Below are 15,518 nucleotides of genomic sequence, written 5' to 3' on the forward strand. Positions count from 1 at the left end.
TTATATTTGTAATGTTGAATAAGTTGAGGACATCTTCTTCCTAAGTCTCTTCCAAAAACTGATTTCATCCACTGCCAATCCAGTCAAGAATGTGTAGCAACTAGAAGTTAAGGACAGTATGCATGGAAAGGCTGTCATGTTATAAAGATGCAACAAAAGACAAATATATAGGCACTTGCTAGCAAGCTAGGGGAAAAATGGATCTGCAAAACTGGGAATTAGAGCTGTCTATTGCATAAACAACTGTGACCACTCAATAATTATAAAACAAATAAAAAAGGACTAGATGACCTGCACATTTAAAAAGAAAACACTAATAAATAAAAATGTACACATGCCCTGAGAAAAAAGCAGTATAGACAAAAAAGAGACTGTTTTTGGAAATGTATGCATGCTGGATTATTGGCATTATGAAAAGCTTGATCATTTTTCCCGAGTTGAAAATTCACATGAAGTACAACTAACAAAAGGTTGTAATTACTTCCATTTCTGTGATGAATGGGAAAAGGATATTTTCCTTCATTTAGTATTCAAGGACTGATGCCCTCTACCTGGCTATGGACTTGAGGATGACATTAAAAGTGGCCAAACATGCAAAATGAGGAAATAGCCTTGAAATAATAGTCAAAATGTGACAGTGGTTCTGGTAGAGTACAAAAGATCAATTTTTACTGTCCTAATCAAAGGACAGACTATAGCTAGACTCTTATTCTAGAGCTTTGTTAGTAAATAAGTTTAGCTGGCATCTTCTCAGCAACTGGAGTTTAGCAAGTGATCCACTGTCAGATAATGAATGGTTATGTAGATCACAATTCACTACAGAACCACCCTGACTTCAATAATAATGGGTCCCAACCCTAACACTAACACTGCCCCTTTCCTCAACCTTAACCAAAAAACTTCCAATAACACTGACATTATCTAGATGAATTTGAGGCTATTGCCATGGGGGAATTTAGTGTCAATATCAGGTTAGAAAATATTTTTTCCTTTTTCAATATTTTTCTTTGGTATTTATTTCATTTGAACATTTTTGTCAGTTTGGTCACTTTGACATTAAATACATTTAATCATACAGAACCTTATGTATGTGTATGTGCATCTGAGTCCTCAGTCTTTCTTGCATGGTCCAGAGCAAGTTTTGCAAGTGCCTGCCGTTTTGCAGTCTTTCTACGCGGTTTTGAGTTTTCAGACGGATATACCAAGTTGGCTAAGTACCCTGTTGTGAATTTTTTCTTTTTTTCTTTTCTCAGTATTGCTTGCGGATGAAAAAAGTTAATAATGTATTTTCTTTGGGAAACAACAGATTCATAGGGATTACCATTCACTCTGCATTCCAGGGCAAGGCCATTCTCTATCTAAGTCTATCCTGCTGGTGCTAAATCCCCAGGGTCAGCTCCTAGGAAGCACATGTTAAAGATGGCTGGTGTTTCAGCTCTGCTTTGCTGCTTTGCTGCTGGAGGCTCCTGGGAACTTGGAAACTGGGACTTTTCATTGGCATTTGGTTACACAGACCAATGGGTATTGGACATAACTATCGAGAGGGCTACTTTTTATTTCACACATCCCTCCTTTCAAAAGGTATGCGGATTCTACACCTTTCTGGAAAATTCCGAATTCAAAGATGTTGACACTGCAGCGGCTGTTGCTCTGCATTTTGGCTTATCTATACTGCCCCAGGGGTATCACAAAAGACATCTGCAGTATGTGATCCGGTTTTCAGATGCCTAGCCTATTCTGTGGACGAAGTAAGTCAGTCTCCTACCAGGAGATGTGTTTGTTTGGGTGTGTGTGAGAGAATACAGCTACAGATGGGCATCTCTTACTCCCGGAACACAAAAAGAAATCTTCACCTATACTTCAGCTATCCGTAATATGTGTCAGCTGACTGCAGGGACAGTCCTTCAAGCCACTGTCGAACAGAACAACAAAACTGTCATGTGGTACATCACACACAAGGGGGAACTTCTTTCTTACCCTCTTTGCAGACAAGCAATGCTGTTATGGGAAACTGCTTTGTCCTGCTTAAACAGTTTCTTAGAGGGCAAAAGAATATAAGATATGCATAGGCAGTTACGGTATTATTTGTTCTACTAGGACTCGGCCACCTCTGCTTTTTTTTTGAGAGGGGTAGCTAACTAAGACATTAGAGGGCAGCTACTTGGAGTTCTGTACATACCTTTACAAAGCATTATCATTTCCTCCTGCTATTTAGTTGGCCCAGCCCCTTTTCCGTGCTCTGGGGATCTACCCATTTGTCGGCAGCGAGTACCCATTTGTCAGGACTGCAGCAATGGAGATCCTCGAACATCTACATTTATGGTAGGTACAAAACTGTACTTTTCTGCTAATGTGTAAAAAACTGTCGCTCTGCCTTGCCTCAATTTGAATATGTAGATTTGAAAATGGCAGTGTGTGTGTTTTTGCAAACATTACTATATACTCACATACTACATATTTTGCATATAAAATACATCCTCAAACACAATTACATATTATGCAGCAGCTATGACACAGACAGATTAACTATTTTATATAAAACGTATATACTAATAATAAAATAAATATAAAACTATTGACAGATATCCCACTTTGTATTTTCAATAATACCCTCTAAAGTGGGCATTATGAGGAAATAACCAACTTTTTAGGAGTATAGAGAACTTCCTGCTGTAGCGTCAGGCCTCGCAACACCCCAGAGCAGATCATTATTTCCTTTTAACACCCACCACATCAGGCATTATTGCTTGCTTATACCAGTACTACACTTTCAGTTCCACTTTTCTGGGATTCACAGTAATATTCCTTAGATATTAATTAAATGCCTGTTAGCTAATGGCTGGTTCAGTCCCAATATGCTGGGATAATACTGTAATGTTTCATAAAATAATTTAAAATGTTAATATTACAAATATGGCAGATATACTGATTTGAGTAACACTGTCACCTTGAACAAAAGCATTCTCAAGTTTGATTCTCAGATGAAGTATTTTTATAAGTCTGCATGCAGTGTGCATGTAATATAGAAGTAAGGTATGTCAATCTTCTCACGTTTCATACTTGCTTAATAAACTCCATGGATGGCAGTGGCTGTTCATGAAGTAATTATAAAAAATCTGATGTGAATCATAAGCATGGATAATAGAATATATTGACTCTGGTTGGAAGAAAAAAGAAAATAAATGTGTATTATGTATCTATCCATCAAATACAAAAGATATTACTCTGGTATCTAAAACATTTTATTACAGCACTGGGAAGCAGTTCCATTTGAAGTGAGCACTCTGTCTTATACTAACAGATTTTATGAAATAAGCTAAAGTAGCATTTGAACCCTTTATTTAAAGTAAGCAAAGCAGTATCGCTGTCTTCATAACCCCCTGACAACAAATGGCAAACTGATTCATTAAATGCCAAATTTATGGTTATTCATGAGATGCTAAAATGTTATGATGTGCTAATCATTAAGGCAATGTTCATTTGGAACACATCCAGGTGTCTTTCAAAATCTCTTTATCCCCCAGGTGCAGTTGTTTCCTATATCTTTCCATTCAAAGAGGCATCAGAATATTTTATGGTTTCTGTGCATGTAATTCATGAAGCTGAATGCATTTACATCCCAAGAAAGCTGTTCAAAAGCTAATACACAAATATAAAAAGAAAGCAGAGAAGGGTGGGTGACAAAGAGAGTACATCAAATTTGCTCTCATTTTTTCCAGTTATTTAGAAAATAGTGTAATTGATAAGTGACCCACTGTTTTTGAAATTGAAATGTTAACTTAATTTCCATTTTATAGATATATTTAGAACTCAAAACTTGAAAAAGATGCAGAATCGTGTATGCAACAAAAATGCTAATATTGTGCATCTGACAATTGGTACAGAGGTTAAAGTTGTGAGCTGGGTTTCTATGGTACAAGGTTTGATTCCCTTATCTCTCATCTGCCGATTGTATGTCTGTGCACAAGTCACTTAAACTAGGGTTAACACCTATCCTACTTTGCAAGGGACAGTCCCTCTTTAGGCAGTTGTGTCCTGCAAAAATAATCAAGACATAGCAAATGTCCTGAGATTACTGGACAGAATTATATCCTATGTTTCTTTAATAGTTGCATTAAACAGTTATTTTATATATGAACCCTCTATATGTTATGTAAAGTAGCATAAGCAATTCAAATGTTACTAGAAAAAGCTTTTATTTGTGCAAATAAGTAAAGTTCTGTATGCATGGCTGTAGGTATGTTTTGTCCTGGAAAATCTCACATTTCTACAGAACATGTCCCACTTTGGGCATTTGAAAAGGTGGCAACCCTAACTTAAGCAGGCATGGTTCCAAGGTCGTCCCTGAAAAGGGACTGCATGTTCAGTGGGCCAACTTGGTTGACAAATAGGTGTTATTGTTATTATATTAGCTCACATGCTAGTATCAAAAGCAAGCCAAAAAACACAGTAAGTATATTAGAATATGAACTCACTGTCAAGAATGGATTTTTTTTTGCAATTCTGTAAATGGTACAAATTAGCAGATTAAAACATTCTTCCTAAAAATGTGTATCAAAAAGATTGTCAGTGTTTTATTCATATAGTATGACTCCCTTTTTTCTTTTCATTTCACAAAATATAGATCAGACAGGCACCGGGGGAATGACTGCATTTAATTTTGTAAAGAATATAAGTAAAAAAAGAAAAAAAGGTTAATGTGGTAATTTGAAGAAGATGGTGGTGGGGGAAAGTTATAAAACCTTCATGTACCTCCATAATACTAGAGGACGTGTTATAAAGGGGTTTATAGTATAACCTCCAGTGTATTGATACTAAGTATGTTTTCACAGAGAGGCTGAGAATCATAAAACAACTTGCATGTCAAATAATTTGCAAAAAAAAAAAAAAAATTAACATTTAATTGTAAACCACTGCCAGGAAATGATACCTTGAGTAATATGCTGGCAGTGATACATGATAACATGTAACTAGTGGTCATTGTGTATGAAATACTGATCAAGAAAATGCCCATACCTGTCTTTGTAGTCTACGATTAAGATTAACCCAGTACTTGGCATGTTTGCTTACAATGGCTACAAAATTTTGCAGATTATAAAATCAACATTAACAAACAAAATAGTGTACTGTTGCTAAACTTTAGTTCAATGCAAACACATTTCATTTGCTTACTGAGGCATAGGGAATAGAAAAAAATACAGACAGGTAAGAGGTGTATTAATCTTTAATTTTTGCATACTGAAATTGAAAATGGGTAATATGAAGAATCCCATAATGTTCATTATAATATTAAGCATTGTAAACATGATTTGCTTTTGTCATATTAAGCACAGTATTTATTCAAAAAAAAAAAAAGAAAGAAAACCCAGGTAATGGAGAAGTTTGGCAAAACAAAAAGCCAACTTGCTCCAGTGAATCACAGTGGTGAATTAGATTAATCTTAACTCAACACTTTAAATGCATTTCCTGGATCTAGTTCAGTGTGCTGCCATTTTAGTCATACTCAGATTTCCTTGCAACTGTGTTCTTTGAGTAATATGATGCACCCCAGTCATATACAATGTAATCTACCCCATATCAATGTAGAAGTAGAAGCAGAGCTGAATCATGGTCAAATATGCTCTAGGCATGTTAATGGACCAGCCCCCCTACCAGACATTCTGCTGCCCCATTACCTGCCTCTCTCCCCCAGTTACAACAAATACTATTCAAAACTGACAGTGTGCATGCTATTTTCTTCTTTACTTTTGAAATGAAGACATAACTATGGATTTAATTTAAAACTATTAAATCATGTAGCCTTTGTTGACCTGGTAAATTCCAAAAATCTACTGGCCTCTTTTCAGGGGAGTCGTTTGTTGGTATTTATACTGATAGGGAAAAATCAAGTAGATGTAAAAGATGTTACAGCCCCTGTGTGATCAATGCAAGCAAAGAGAGCCCTGGATTAACATCTCATCCTAAAGACAACATACTCTGGAGTGCAGTGCCCCCTTCAAAGGCAGCTGTAGGGTTAACAACCAATCTACAATGTATCATAATAGATTCCACAGCCTCCTGCACCAAAGGCAAGGTATTCTACCTGCTGTGCTACAAGCACTGCCTTCAAAGTTTATACTGAGAACACCGATGGTCATTTGCTAAACAAAACCATTGCACACTGAGAACAGATTTAGCATAAGCAACAGTAAACCTCTCTTCCCTTGAAGCTCACTTCCACTGAAAATGCATTGAAACCCACAGTCTTTGAAAATATGTTGAAACTCACATTCTTGTAAAATGCAAATGGCCAGTGGCAGGTTAGATGTACTTTGGTCCCTGAGTAGTTTTCAAACCCTTGCATCCCTTTTTAGGACTATGCACATAAGTGCATGTGTTACTTGAGTCACTTTCCAGATTTAATGTATTTCTTGTTAAGAAATAGCAGCATTTATTAGAGTGCATTTTAAATGTGCAGTTTTGAACATTTTTTCCCATTAAGTAATGAAACAAACTGTATGAAACAATAAATGACAAAATTAACCATTTCAGAATATCTTAACCAACTCCACTGACTAACTGTAACTAAACAGTCAAGTAGTTGTTATAGAGGCGCTTGTTTCTTGTAGCCAAGTTAAAGAAACTAATTTAACAGATTAAAATGGGGCTCAACAGAATACTCCTTTTTGATTTAATGACAAAGTGAGTTGGCTAATCGAAAAACACGTATTTGGTTACAACGAAGAAAAGTAACAAAAGGCAGTGTAGAATATTAAAGAGTATAACAGCCACTACAATACACAGCGCTACACAGTCCTATGGTAGTAAGAGAATAACAGTGCTTAAATACTTGTAACCTTGAGTGTCATGCCCTCCATATTGGTGGCTTGTGGTTGATAAGCCAATGACATTGATTATTTCTCTACATGTCTTCGATTGTACACATTACTACCTCATACAGGCATTTGAATTTTCATTGTTCATTTTGTGCTTCTTTGGGGTAGGTTCATAGGAGATTATTAGGCTAAATGCTCAAGAGCCATTACAAGCCTATCCAGTACTGACCAGATGTAGCATGATTTTCGATCGCTAAGGACTAGAGGATGGCTTAGGATTATGACCACCCCAGGAATGAATTTACTATTCCCCATCCATTGATCTAAACTGTGATTGAAGAGTATCAGGGAAGGGCTCTGCCTTACATGAATAGGAAACTTGTTGCAAAGAAGGAGTAATCTCTGACACACATATCTGTCTCTCCAGCATGTCTTTTTCATGTCACGAACCAGGTTTAGATCCTCAAATCGGGTAATCCTTATGCAGTTTGGCTTGTGAATGTGTAACAGTTTCATTGGGGCTAGATTTGAGAGTGCTTTGAAGTTAAACATAGATCACTTCTTAATAGCTAGGAGGATACTGAGTAAAGGCATAGGGCTTTTAGTCGATCCACACAGGACATGTTTACACCATCTATTTTTTGTTAGGAACCCCTGTGGCCACTCCAGTTGTTGCATGTACCTGGTCAAGAACATGGCAGAAGGTTCATTGTACTCAATTATTTGTCTGATGAAGGCCAAGTACAGTGGCACTATAACTTCCTTAGATCTGGATAACATGTTTTTACTTATACACTGTGCTATGTAAAAGGTCTTCCTCACAACTGTGGACACATGGTGATCAAAGTTCAGCCTACCTTCTATCTGTCTTCTTAGATCTTCTCTACTCTGGGTCCACTCTTAGGGGTGTGCTATTTATTTGCAGAGGTATTTGACTTCCCAGAGGGCATAATTATGCATTCTTTTGTGTTTAGTTTTCTATCTTGTCACCTGGATACATAAGATGTCCATTCTCAGCCTTGCCAACATGTCATCCACTTCAAATATGCATTCTGTCAGTGAAATTATATCAGTGTAGCAAACTGTTTTTCCTTGCTTAACAAGTTGACGGATTTTACATCTAGCTTTTGCTCAACAGAACTATCCCAGGAAGCCCAGGCTGGGAAAATGGACACCGGCCAGATAATAGCTTATTACCCTGGGCTGCTAGGCTTTATGGTGGCTACACACTGACCAATAGAAGCACATAAATCCCTCCCACCATTAACATGGGTCCCTGATATTGGACAGAAAAGGCCGAGTCATTATCCACTTATCACAGACAAATTCCCACTGTCAGTTTTGGCAACATTAGTCAACTTGACTGAATTACCTTTAGCCAGTTTTTAAACATCAGGTCAATTGAGGAACCAGGAAAGAACTGCACTAATAACCAGGTGAAATGGACTGCTCAAGAGACACAAACTAACCATTTCTGAAGAAGTCTTACTGATGAAAAGCTGATTTGTATTCACTTAAAGTTAATAAACATTTCATTCTTGGTTTTTGGCTCCTGAGCAGTCCCTTTCCGATGAGAATATATTTTGGTTATCAGTTTTTAAACATCTGGGTGGCTAGCCCGGACATTCTGCATAGTCTTAAGAACCATGTTCTCCTATTAGTTTTATGAAGTACTGTTTCTCCACGATTAATAAAAACGAAGCAGAGGCATTTTTATTTTTCTCTGATCATCTTGCCTGTGCTTATATTTGACTTTTTCTAAATGGCTTCATATATATTGTACTGCTCATTGCATGAATATAATTTTTGTCTTGTATCTTTGTTTTTAATCCTGGCTTCTCAACTGTACCCGCTTTGGAGATACATAAAAAGAAGTTATGTACTCACCATAATGCTCCATCTGTTGTCCATTTTCATTTGTCCTCAATGTATAGGTTGGTTCCAAGCTTCGGAACTGACTTGGCTGTTACTGTAGCTTGCGATAGCCAAAAACTCTCGATCTTAACCCTTACCCACAATGCTCCTCTCTTAGTTACCTCAGATCAAGTTTGCTGAAAGACAGAATGAAAAACCCTAAAAGCCTTCACAGAGACCATACCTGGAAGCATATAACAATAGCAATAAGTGATATATGTCCAGTATCCATTCCACCAAAAACCTCAAGGGCAGGGGGGAGGAGAGTCAAGGATAAATGAAAGTGGACAACACAGATGGGACATTATGGTGAGTACATAACTTCTTTATCTAATGTTGTCAATTTTCATTTGATCCTCGATGTATGGCACAGAGTCCCCAGCTACCTTAGACCTTGGGAGGACTCTAAGAAGGAAATTCCTGAGTACCATAGAACCAAATGGTGTTCTTCCCCTGGAGACCAGATCCAGTTTTAAAGGGTAATAAAGGTATGAGGAGAAGCCCAAGGCGCTGCCACACAAATATCATCCATAGAAGTTCTAGGTTAAAAAACTGCTGAAGTGGCTACAGCTCTTGTAGGCCTAGCTGGGTAATTTCATTTTCTTTTTATTATAAATAAAAGAAGTACATTCTTTGAGCCATCTGGCTACCATGACTTTGCTGACCGGTTTGCTAAGTATTGTAGATGAAAATGACACAAATTGTTGGTTGGATTTTCTTAAATTATTAGTTCTGTGTAGATAGAAATGTAATTGTGAACATCTAATACATTTAAGCAGTATTCCCCTTTGTTAGAAATGGTAGGGAAAAATACTGTTAAATTAATAGCTTGATTTATGTTGGTCACTGGCACTACTTTAGGCAAAAAGAAATGATTGGTTCTTAGCAAAACTCTATCTCTGTGGAAAATCAGATAAGGAGGTTTATATAATAAGGCTTGCATTTCTGAAATTCTTCTGGCAGAAGTGATTGCCACTAAAAATATAGTTTTACAGCTGATGGTTAAAAGGGAGGTTGAACAAAAGCTTGCAGCACTAAGTTGAGATCCCAAGGTGGGGTAAGATCTTTGCAAGGGGGTTTTAGCAAGAGCATTCCTTTCAAGGTTTGCAAAGCTTATGAGAAGCCATAGAGGATTCTTCAAAACCATTATGAAAATTAGAAATAGCAGCTTATTAAATTTTTATGGTAGACTGGTAAGCATTTGCTTTAAAAAGTGAAGCTAAAAATTCTAGGATTTTATCACTTGCCACTTTGGAAGGATAAATATTGTTATCACAAGCCCAGAAGGTAAACCTCCTCCATTTATTAGCATAGAGATCACAGGTAGCTGGCTTATGAGAGGCTAAGAGAATATGAAGTACCAGGGAAGAAAGTGAGGGAAGCCTGGCTATTAACAGAACTGGAGAAACCATGCTGTCAGCTTGAGGTTTACAATGTCTGGATGGATTATTCCCTCTGGATGGGAAAAAAGTCTGGAGTTGGGTCCAGAATCCAAGTTTGTTGCATCAGATAAGGCCAAAGAAAGGGGAACCATATCTGTCAAGGCCAATACGGTACAGTAAGGACTACTTTGCTCGTCAACCTGATCTCTTTCTGTAGGACTTTCAGGACTAGAGGAACTGGAGGAAAGGCAGTCCAGAGGGCCAAATTTGCAGAAGAGCATCTTTCAGTGACTCCACCAGAGGGAGGATTAGGGCAAAGTAGTTGCTGCTCTTGTTGTTTAGGGGAGAGGCAAATAGGTCACAGCAAGGCTGGCCTCATTGACAGAAAATCCTTTAAGTCACCTTTGGACTGAAATAACAATCATGAGGCAGGATAATATACCTGCTTAGTTTGTCTGCTACCACACTGGAACTCCCAGAAATGTGCATTTCTAATCAGAAAGTGGTTGGAAGAGATTGCCCACTGCAACACTCTGACAGCTTCTTGACAAAGAGGATAGGATTTGGTTCCTAGCTGTTTGTTCAGGTACCAAACCACTGACATATTGTCCATTTGAATCACAATTCTTCCCAAAGGAAGAGCAGTTTGAAAGGCCTGTAATGCTAAAAGCACTGCTCTTAGCTCCAGGATATTGATATGCAAGTTGGCTTCTGTGGGGGACCTAGCGTCTTGAACAGTCTTGCACATATAATGCCCCCCCACTCCATCTGGAAGGCATCTGTTGTCATTATGGCTTGGAGTTGTGATGGAACAAAGGGATGGCCTAGAAGAATGTCTTCAGAATGCATCCACCAAGATAAATCTTTTTCTGCAAAGATTGGTGATCAAAATCAGGTCTGACAGGAGTTGGTGTAACACTGACCATTGAGACACTAGCAACCATTGTAGTATTATAGGTTCATAGGTTCATAGGTTTGTACTAGGCTATCGGCCCTAGGGCCTATACAAGCCTAGCCATAACAATTCCCTGGCTATTTCTTCCCCCAATATTTACTTCTCTGGACCCCTGTCTAGCAGGCCAACTGACGTGATCCCCAGGGTAAATTTCCTATCTCCCATCCAGTCATCAAGGTTCCTTCTGAAGAGGGCTGAGGAGGCGCTCTGCTTGACATGTATGGGCAGTCTATTTCAGAGTATGGGACAAGGTTTAGGTCCCTGGAGCATGTGGCTCTGATGGATTGGGATTTCTTTAAGTGTAGCATGTCCAACAGCTCTGGGTTTGACATAGCCTTGTATGTTAAGCCAAGATTGCCTCTGAGTAGACAATATGTGACAGAGTATAGCTGGAGTTTTTTCAGATGGTCAGCATAGGGCATCTGCTTTAAGCCTGTGATTCTTTTAGTGAGGTGTTTCTGCAGCCTTTCCAGTTGTTGCACCCTTTTTTCTGGATGAAAAGCCCTTAGTGATGAGGTTTTTTCTTTTTTTTTTTTTTTTTGCAGTTTGCAGTTTGCAACCTCATTATGTATTCTCATTTCCAAAGAAGACTGCAGCAGACATTTTATGACAAGTAACTTATGTGCTCCATATTCTCATGTGATATCTTGCCAAGGGAACTAGAGTTATAGCTGCAGCCATGGAGCTTAGTACTTGAAGGACTAGACAAGCGGTTAATTTTCTGCTGCTGATTACTTTCTGTACTTGAACTCTGATTTTCTGTAATCTCACAGGGGGAAGAGAAGCTATGGAAGTTAAAGTATTTAGAAGAGCTCTTATGAACTCCAAAATCTGAGCTGGAGTCAATTTTGACTTTTCATAATTTACAGTTATTCCCAGATAGAGAAAATGTGAAGTACATGGCTTCTTGATGCCTGGTCAGAGCAGTAATGAGCCAGTCATCTAGATACAGAAACATTTAGAATCTCTGCAGTCTCAAGTGAGCTGTTACTAATGCCATACATTTGGTGAACACCTGGGGGCTGTGGTGAGAACAAAGGACAAAACTCTGAATTGAAAGCGACTGGCTATCATATGGAAGCATAGGAAGCTTCTGGATCATCTGCCCATTTTTATATGGTAATACATACCCTGAAGATCTATCAAGCACATTTAATAATCTTTTTCCAAAAATGGAAGAATGTGCTGACCATCCAGAATTTGGTTCGACAAGCTGATTTGTTCAGTACAGTTATATCCAAAACTGGTCTCCAGTCCACTGTGTTCTTGGCACTAAAAACAATCTCAAATAAATTCTAGACTCTCTCTCTGGTATGGTGGAACTCTTTGGATTACTCTTTTTCTAGTCATTTTTGGATTTCTAGAAGTACTTGTTCCCTCTGACTAGGTGGAATGTCAGGGATTTTCTTGGATACAGGAAGAGGAAGGGAAAAGGGAACTATATAGCCTCTGGATATAATTGCCTGCACCCAAGCATCAGATGTTATTTGTAGCCAGACATTTTGGTGACTGCCTCCAGAGGAAGACAATTGGGCCTCCTTTCAGGAGCGCTGGTAGAATTTACTAGAGAAAGAATTCCTGAAACCCTGATTTTGTGGGCCACCTTTGCTGCACAGGTGGCATCTTCCATTAAAGTTTCCCTATTGGCCCCTGGTCGAACTACCTCCTCTTGTGTCCTGAAAAGGCCCTTTGGACTTTTTGAACCACATTTTTCCTCTACCCTTTTTGATTCATGGAAAAGGATCATTATAGAATGGAAAAACATATGTCCACAGTAAAAAGGGTTTTTCCATCTTTCTCACACCTGGGTAAAGTTTCTCTAACTTTTGGACCAAAAAGGCATCATCTGTCAAAGAGGGGATTAATGAATGAAGACCTCAATGGCTTCAAAAAGTCACATAGGCACATCCAGGAGTGTCTCATAAGTTCATAGGTTCATAGGTAAGTACTAGGCTATCGACCCTAGGGCCTATACAAGCCTAGCCAAGTGAGGTTGACTGGCTTTCGCCACCCAAGAAAATTATTTACCTGTGCCCCTGTCAAGCAGAGTCACAGCAGTGATCTCCAGGGTGAATTTCCTATTTCCCATCCAACTGCCAAGATTTCTCTTGAAGAGAGCTAATGAGGAGCTTTCCTTGACATGAATGGACAGCCTACTCCAGAGCAAGGGAAGTCTCTGGGACAGGAATATATCCCTCCAGCATGTTCTGTTTATTGTTGTGACAAGGTTTAGGTCCCTGGAGCATGTGGCTCGGAGAGATTGGGATTTCTTTAAGTGTAGCTTGTCCATCAGATCTGATTTAGACATGGCCTTGTATGTTAGGCAGAGGTCGCCTCGGAGTAGGCGATATGCGATGGAGTAGAGCTGGAGTTTTTTGAGACGGTCAGCGTATGGCATCTGTATGAGGCCAGTAATCCTCTTAGTGAGGTATTTCTGTGGCCTTTCCAGCTATTGCAGATGTCTTGTGAGGTAGAAGCCAAACAGGGCATTGTACTCTATGATGGGTCTAAAAAGGGATGAGTAGAGAGGAACGATGACCTCTCTTTTTCTGAAAAACCCATTTGTGATGAGGTGTGCCACATAGAAGGATTTCCTGACTACTTTGGTGACGTGATTATCAAACGAGAGATTATTATCCACCTGTGTCCCAAGGTCTCTTATCACACTTTCAGTGTTTAGTAGGCTACCACCTATGTGGTAGTTCACGGGTATGGTATTTTTCCAGAAGGGGATGACAATACACTTCTTGGCATTGAGCTATAGGCCATGACTTTGACACCAAGCATCAGTCTCAGTGAGGCCTCTTTGTAGAATGTCCATATCCTTTGGTGAATCGATTATGGCTCCTAGTTTGCAGTCATCTGTGAAATTCATTTGCCAGAGACCACCTGTATTAGCCTGGACTTCAGAGAAGTAGATACTGAACAGGATAAGACCCAGGACTGATCCCTGTGGTACTCTGCTTGTCACTGGTCTGAAGTCAGATTAGGAGTTGGCTAATTTCACTGTGTGGGATCTGTCAGTGAGACAGTTGGCCACCCATCTTGTGATATAGTGATTTATACCTAGTTTAGTGAGTTTATCTATAATGCCAGAGTGGGGGATGATGGCGAAAGCCTTGGCAAGGTCCAGATAGGCTGTGTGCACCACCTTACCCTCTTCTACAGCTCTGGTGACTGCTTTGAAGAAGTCAGTCAGATTTAGGAGGCATGAGCTACCTTTTACAAACCCAAACTGAGTGAGGTCCAGAGTTTGGAGGTTACCTATCTCTTTGTTTATAAGCTCTAGGATGATGTGTTCCATGGCCTTGCAGACCAGGCTTGTCAGGCTAATGGGGCAGTAGTTCCCAGGGTCTGTGGTGGCATCCCATTTGTGGAGTGGGACAACTGTCACTGTGTGCCACTCCTGAAGCACAAAGTCTGACATGAGGCTATGGTTGAACAAGGTACTTAGGTAGGGTGCCAGTTCGTTCTGTAGTTCGTGCAGAATGCAGCCTGGGATGTTGTCCATTCCCATAGATGCTGTGTTCTTTGCTTTGGAGAGTGCAGTCTTTATCTGTGTGGCTGTGAATTCAGGGGCTTTGTAATCATCTGGTATGGGGATGGGCCCTTTGGGGGGTAAGGTGGAGTGAAGTTAGCACTGAACCTGTCTGCCAGGATGTTGGTAATATCAGTTGGTTCGGTAAATGTAGTGCCATTGTGCTGTATTTCATAGCAGATCTGAGTGTTGCCATTGAGATTCTTGACATAGCTGTAGAATGCTTTGTGGTTGTCTTTAGAATCCATGGTGATTTTATTTTCATAACTAGCTTTGGAGGACTTTATGAGGGATCTCAGCTTCTTGCTAATGCTGAAAAGGGAGTTCCTGCAATCCTAGTATTTTACTCTCTTTTGCAACAGTTTCTTTGTCCTGTTGTAGAGCTAGTTTATGGCAAGGGACCACCAGATTGGCTTCCTTTTTCTGGAGTATAGCATCTTGGTTCTGTTGGGGATGGCACAGTCCATGCACTCATGTATGTGTTTATACAGTGCATTTGTATATGATTCAGCAGTTGTGCCACTATTTTCCATCTGTGTGGGTGTAATGAAGTTTGCCACTTCTGACTTAAGAAGCATGAAGTTGGCTTTGGAGAAGTTTTTTATGGTGGTTTCCTTAATGGGGGGGGGGGGGGGCAGGATATGGATGTCTAGGGTGATTAGTTTATGGTCAGACCTGACCAGCGAGGAGTTGACCACTGGCATGGAGCATCTGTTACCCATATTGTAATGACCAGGTCCAGGATGTTGCTACCCCTGGCAGGGGTATGGACAAGCTGGTCCAGGGCATTGAATTAATGAATTCCAGAAAACTTTGGGCAATTGAGTTAGTACATGAGTAGTTTTCCCAGTTGATGGAGGGGTAGTTGAAATCTCCCAAATTTAGGGTATTGGGCTGTACCTTGATATATCGAG

This window comes from Protopterus annectens, chromosome 8.part1 (genome assembly GCF_019279795.1).
Source record: "Protopterus annectens isolate FY-2018-M chromosome 8.part1, PAN1.0, whole genome shotgun sequence".
Classification (NCBI taxonomy): Eukaryota; Metazoa; Chordata; order Ceratodontiformes; family Protopteridae; genus Protopterus; species Protopterus annectens.